The sequence below is a fragment of the Sapajus apella genome, unplaced genomic scaffold, assembly GCF_009761245.1.
Source record: "Sapajus apella isolate SASKATOON/1434 unplaced genomic scaffold, GSC_monkey_1.0 scaffold106, whole genome shotgun sequence".
In the NCBI taxonomy this organism is placed as follows: domain Eukaryota; kingdom Metazoa; phylum Chordata; class Mammalia; order Primates; family Cebidae; genus Sapajus; species Sapajus apella.
Genome location: NW_022437046.1, coordinates 3,494,999 through 3,502,131, shown reverse-complemented (window position 1 = coordinate 3,502,131; position 7,133 = coordinate 3,494,999).

Genomic DNA, 7,133 nt, shown 5'->3' with positions numbered 1-7,133 from the left:
TTTTTAATATATGCTGGATAAAAGCTTTTGTCAAATATATAGACATAGAGAGACTGAGATATATGCATGGTGATAACTTATATTCTGTGGTTTTCCTACTCATTTCTTAATGGTATCTTTTGCTTAACAGAAGCTTTAGATTTTGATGAATTATATTTTATTTATGTTTCTTTTATGGTTGTTGCTTTCTGGGTCCTAAAAGAACTCTGAGTATTCAAAGATGATATTCTATATATTTTCTTCTAAAAAACATTTTCATAGCCAGTTTTTCCAGCATTGTTTGTTAAACAGACTTTTTTTTCCACATGGAATTGCTTTTCCTCCTTGGATAAAAATCAACCACTATTTATGGACTAACTATTCTGTCCCATTATTTTTTTCTATCTTTATGTCAACATCATGCTGTCTTGATTACTGTAGCACCACTGTAAGTCTAGAAATCAAATGTAAGTTCTTCACCTGTCTTATTACAAGACTGTTTTATACTACATCTTTTGCATTTCCATATAAATTTTAGAACTTCAACTTATCAATTTCTACAAAAAAAACTACTGGAAATTTGATTGGCCTTGCTCTGAACCTATTGATCCATTTGGAGAGAAGTGACAAACTAAAAACACTGCACTCTTCCAATCTATGAATGTGGTATATCACTCCACTAATTTAGTTTCTTTAATTTCCCTCATCAGAGAGATAGAGCAAGATAGCTGAATAGATGCTTCCAGTGATTATCCTCCCCAAAGGAACACCAAATTTTTTTTTTTTTTTTTTTTTTTTTGAGACGGAGTTTCACTCATGTTACCCAGGCTGGAGTGCAATGGCGCAATCTCGGCTCACCGCAACCTCCGCCTCCTGGGTTCAGGCAATTCTCCTGCCTCAGCCTCCTGAGTAGCTGGGACTACAGGCACACGGCACCATGCCCAGCTGATTTTTTGTATTTTTAGTAGAGACGGGGTTTCACCATGTTGACCAGGATGGTCTCGATCTCTTGACCTCGTGATCCACCCGCCTCGGCCTCCCAAAGTGCTGGGATTACAGGCGTGAGCCACTGCGCCCGGCCATGAACACCAAATTTTAACAACTATTTACATAAGAAAAGCACCTTTGTAAGAACCAAAAATCAGGTGAGTAACCTCAAACTTCGTAACTCTGATACGAAGTTAAAACCAACAACTGGTTAAGTTGAAGTTCTAAAATTTATATGGAAATGCAAAATTTAAGGAATTTAAAGTTGGTATTGGCTAAAACTAATGCCTGGTTTTAACTTTGTATCACTGAAGGAGGCACTGAAGAGGGTAAAAATGATAGTCTTGAATCACAATGCCACCCCTCCCCCACCCCCCTGCAGTGCCCTGTGGTGCAGAGAGAGAATCTGTATGTTTGGGGAAGGGAGAGTGCAGCAATTATAGGACTTTGTACTGAACTCAGCAAAACTGGGCTGGACTCAGAAGATGTCTGTCCATGGAAGGAACACTTAGACCAGCCATTGCCAGAAAGGAATCACCTAACCCAGCAGTCAGAACTTGAGTTTAGGCAAGCCTCAGCACCATGGGCTAAAGTGCTCTGGGGTCCTAAGTAAACTTGAAAGGCAGGCTGTGCCATAAGGATTGCAACTGCTAGGCAAGTCTTAGTGTTGTGCTGGGCTTGGAGCCTGTAGACCTGGGGGAATGTGACCTAGTGAGACACCACCTGGGGTGGCTAATGGAGTGCTCGTACCATTCCTCCAACTCCAAGCACCACAGTTCTCTGCAATGAAAGTGATTCCTTCCTTCTGCTTGAGGAGAGGGAAGGGTAATATGAAACTTGATTTGCATCTTGGATACCAGCTCAGCCATGACAGGATAGGGCAGTGAGAACAGTTTTGAGGCCCCCATTCCAGGCCCTAGCTCCCAGATGATATTTCTAGACACACCCTGGGCCAGAAGAAAACCTACTCCCTTGAAGAGACGGACCCAGGTCAGGCAGGATTCACCACCTGCTGACTAAAGAGCCGCTGGGCCCTGAATAATGAGCAGCAATAACCAGGTGGTATATCATGGGCCTTGGTGAGACTGAGACATGCTTGCTTTAGGTGAGACCCAGCACATTCCCAGGTGTGGTGGCTATTGTAAGAGACTCCTACTTGAGAAAAGAAGAAGGAAAAGTAAACGGGACTTTGTCTTGCACCTTAGGTAATCAGCTTCCCCATAGTGGGGTACTGTACCAAGCAGGCTCTTGGGATCCCCAAATCCAGGACCTGGCTCTTGGATGGTATTTCTGGACCTGCCCTGGGCCAGAGGGGAGCCTACTGCTCTGAAGGGCAAGTCCCTGGCCTGGCAACATTCACCATAAGGTGACAACAGAGTCCTTGGGCTGTAAGTGAATATCAGTAGTAGACTGGCAGCACTCCCCATGGGCCTGTGGTGGTGGTGGCCATGGGGAGAGGCTTCTCTGCCTGTGGAAAGGGAAGTAAAGAGCAGAAAGGACTTTGTCTCTTAGTACGCGTCCAGCTTAGCCACAGTAGAATAGAGCACAAGGTAGATTTATAAGGTTTTTTTTAACTCCAGTCCCTGGCTCCCAGACAGCATCTCTGGACCCACCTGGGGCCTAAGAGAACTTGCTGCCCTGAAGAGAAAGACACAAGCCTGGCTGGCTTCACTACCTGATGATTGTAGAACCCTAAGGCCTTGAGTAAACATAGGTGAAAGCCAGGTAGAGGTAACAGGGGGCCTTGGGCAAGACCCAGCGCTGTGCTGGCTTCAGGCCTAACCCAGCCCAGTCCCAGGGGGTGGCTACAGGGGTGCTTGTGTCATTCCACCTCCAGCTCCAGGTGGCTCAGCACAGAGAGTGAAAGACTTTGTTTGGAAGAACGTAAGGGAAGAGAACAAGAGTCTCCATCTGGTAATCCAGAGAGTTCTTCCAGATCTTATCTAAGACCACCAAAGAGGTACTTCTATGAGTCTAAATCACAGTGCTACTGGGCTTGAGGTATCCCCTAATGTAGTACAGCTCAGATCATAACATTCAAGTCCCTTCAAATACCTGGAGAGTCTTCCCAAAGACAGGTACAAACAAGGCTAGACTGTGAAGACTACAATAAATACTTAACTCTTCAATGCCTAGACACTGACAAACATCCACAAGCATCAAGACCATCCAGGACAACATGACATTACCAAATGAACTAAATAAAGTGCCAAGGACCAATCCTGGAGAAACAGATACATAACCTTTCAGATAGGAAATTCAAGGCTGTTTTGAGGAAACCCAAAGAAATTCAAGATAACACAGAGAAGGAATACATAATTCTATCAGATAAATTTAACAAAGAGATTGATATATTGAAAAGAATCAAGCAGAAATTCTGGAACTGAAAAACGCAATTGACATACTGAAGAATGCATCCGAGTCCCTTAATAGCAGAACTGATCAAGCAGAAGGAAGAATTAGTGAGCTTGAAGACAAGGTACTTAAAAAAACACGGTCAGAGGAGACATATTGGTCTGCTTTTGCATTGCTATAAAGAACTACTTGAGACTAAGTAACTTATAAAGAAAAAGGTTTAATTGACTCAGTTCTGCAGGCTGTACAGAAAGCATGGCAGGGGAGGTCTCAGGAAACATAATCATGGCAGAAGATGAAGCGGAAGCAGGCATACCTTACATGGCCAGAGAAAGAAGAGTGCATGGGGGAGGAGCTACACAATTTTAAACAACAGATCTCATGAGAACTCACTCACTATCATGAGAACAGCAAGGGGAAATCTGCCACCATGATACAATCATCTTGCATCAGGCCCCTCCTCCAACAATGGGGAGTACAATTTGACAAGAGATTTGGGCGGGGACACAAATCCAAACAGTATCAGGAGACAAAGAAAAAAGAATAAAAAAGAATGAAGCATGCCTAAAAGATCTAGACAGCCTAAAAGGGCAAATCTAAGAGTTACTGACCTTAAAGCGGAAGTAGAGAATGAGATAGTATAATAGTAGAAAGTTTATTCAAAGGGATAATAAAAGAGAACTTCCAAAACCTAGAGAAAGATATAAATACTGATATGGTTTGGTTATATCCCTACCCAAATCTCAACTTGAATTGTATCTCCCAGAATTCCCACCTGTTGTGGGAGGGACCCAGGGCGAGGCAACTGAATCATGGGGGCCGGTCTTTCCTGTGCTATTCTTGTGATAGTGAGTAAGTCTCGCAAGATCTGATGGGTTTATCAGGGGTTTCCACTTTTGCTTCCTCCTCATTTTTCTCTTGCTGCTGCCAGGTAAGAGGTGCCTTTTGCCACGTGGAACTGTAAGTCCAATTAAACCTCTTTTTCTTCCCAGTTTTGGGTATGTCTTTGTCAGCAGTGTGAAAATGGACTAATACAGTAAATTGGTACGAGTAGCATGGCGTGTTGCTGACAAGATACCCAAAACTGTGGAAGCAACTTTGGAACTCAGTAATAGGTGGAGGTTACAACAGTTTGGAGGGCTCAGAAGAAGACAAGAGAATGTGGGAAAGTTTGGAACTTTCTAGAGACTTGTTGAATGGCTTTGATGAAAATGCTGATAGTGATATGAACAATATGGTTCAGGCTGAGGTAGTCTCGGATGGAGATGAGGAACTTGTTGAAAACTGGAACAAAGGTGACTCTTGTCATGTTTTAGCAGAGACTGGTGGCATTTTGCCCCTGGCCTAGAGACTTGTGGAACTTTGAACTTGAGAGAGATTTAGGGTATCTGGTGGAAGAAATTTCTAAGCAGCAAAACATTCAAGAGGTGATGTGGGTGCTATTAAAAGAATGCAGCTTTAAAAGGAATACAGAGCATAAAAAGTTTGGAAAATTTGCAGCCTGACAATGTGACAGAAAAGAAAAACCCATTTTCTGGGGAGAAATTCAAGCTGGCTGCAGAAATTTGCAAAAGTAGCAAGAAGCCTAATGTTAGTCCCCAAACCATGGGGAAAATATCTCCAGGCCATGTCAGAGACCTTCACAGCAGCCCCTCTCATCAGAGGCCTGGAGGCCCAGGAGGAAAAAGTGGTTTCATGGGTTGGGCCCAGGGTTCCCATGCTTTGTGCAGCCTAGGGACTTGGTACCTGTGTCCTAACTGCTCCAGCTGTGGCTGAAAGGAGCCAATGTACAGCTCAGGCTGTGGCTTCAGAGGATAGAGGCCCCAAGCTTTGGCAGCTTCCATGTAGTGTCAAGCCTATGGGTGCACAGGAGTGAAGAACTGAGGTTTGGGAACCTCTGCCTAGATTTCAGAAGATGTATGGAAATGTTGGATGCCCAGGCAAAAGTTTGCTGCAGGGGCAGGGCCCTCATGGAGAACCTCTGCTAGGGCAGTGCAGAAGAGAAATGTGAGGTTAGAGCCCCCACATAGAGTCCCTACTGGGACACTTCCTAGTGGAGCTGTGAGCAAAGGGCCACTGTCCTCCAGACCCCAAAATGGTAGATACACTGGCAGCTTGCACTGTGCATCTAGAAAAGCCATGGACACTCAATGCAAGCCCATGAAAGCATCCAGGAGGGAGGCTATACCCTGCAAAGCCACAGAGGCGGAGCTGCCCAAGACCATGAGAACCTGCCTTTTGCATCTGTGAGACCTGGAGTCAAAGGAGATCATTTTAGAACTTTAAATTTTGATTGCCCCACTGGATTTCGTACTTGCATGGCCTCTGTAATCCCTTTGTTTTGGCCAATTTCTCCCGCTTGGAACGGCTGTATTTACCCAATAACTGTGCTCCCATCGTATCTAGAAAGTAACTAGCTTGCTTTTGATTTTATAGGCTCATAGGTGAAAGGGATGTGCCTTGTCTCAGATGAGACTTTGGAATGTGACATTTGGATTAATGCTGAAATGAGTTAAGACTTTGGGGGACGGTTGGGAAGGCACGATTGGTTTTGAAATTTGAGGGCATGAGATTTGGAGGGGACAGGAGCAGAATGATATGATTTGGCTGTGTCCCCACCCAAATTTCAACTTGAATTTTATCTCCCAGAGTTCCCACATGTCATGGGAGGAACCTAGGGGGAGATAATTGAATCATGAGGCTGGTCTTTCCTGTGCTATTTTCATGACAGTAAGTCTCATGAAATCTGATCAGTTTATCAGGGGTTTCTGCTTTTGCTTCCTCATTTTTCTCTTGCTGCCACCATGTAAGAAGTGCCTTTTACCTCCTGCCATGATTCTGAGGCCTCACCAGCCATGTGGAACTCTAAGTCTAATTAAATCTCTTTTTGTTCCCAGTTTCAGATATGTCTTTATTAGCAGCGTGAAAATGAACTAATATAAATACCCAAGTATGAGGTTATAGAATACCAAGTCCATTTAACTTGAAGACTACCTTGAGGTATTTAATAACCAAACTCCAAAAGGTCAGAAATAAAGAAAGGATCCTAAAAGCTGCAAGAAAAGAAACAAATAACATAAAATGGAGCTGCAATATATATGGCAGCAGACTTTACAGTGGAAACCTTACAGGTCAGGAGAGGGTGGCATGACGTATTTAAAGTCACAAGGGGGAAAAAAAAAACTTTTAGCCTAGAATAGAATATCTTGTGAAAATATCCTTCAAATATGAAGAAGAAATAAAAACTTTCAAAGCTGAAGGATTCCATCAATACCAGATCTGCCCTATAAGAGATGCTAAAGGAAGTTCTTCAATCTGAAAGAAAAGAATGTTAATGAGCAATAAGAAATCACCTGAAGATAAAAAAACTCACTGGTAATAGTAAGCACACAGAAAAACAGACAATTGTAACACTGTAATTGTGGTGTATAACCTACTATTAAGCAGAAAGACTAAAAGATGAACCAATCAAAAATAATAACTACAACAACTTTTCAAGACATAGACAGTACAATAAGGTATAAATGAAAACAATAAAAAGTTAACAAGTGGGAAGACAAAAAGTATAGTTTTCTTTTTGCTTGTTTATGCAAACTGATGACAATGTTGTCATCAGTTTCAAATTATGAATCATAATATTTGCAAGCCTCATAATAACCTCAAATGAAAAAGCATACAATAGATACACAAAAATAAAAAGCAAGAAATTAAGTCATACCACCAGAGAAAATCACCTTCACTAAAAGAAAGACAGGAAGGAAAGAAGGAAAAGAAAACCAGAAAACAGCAAAATGGCAGAAGTAAATCCTTAC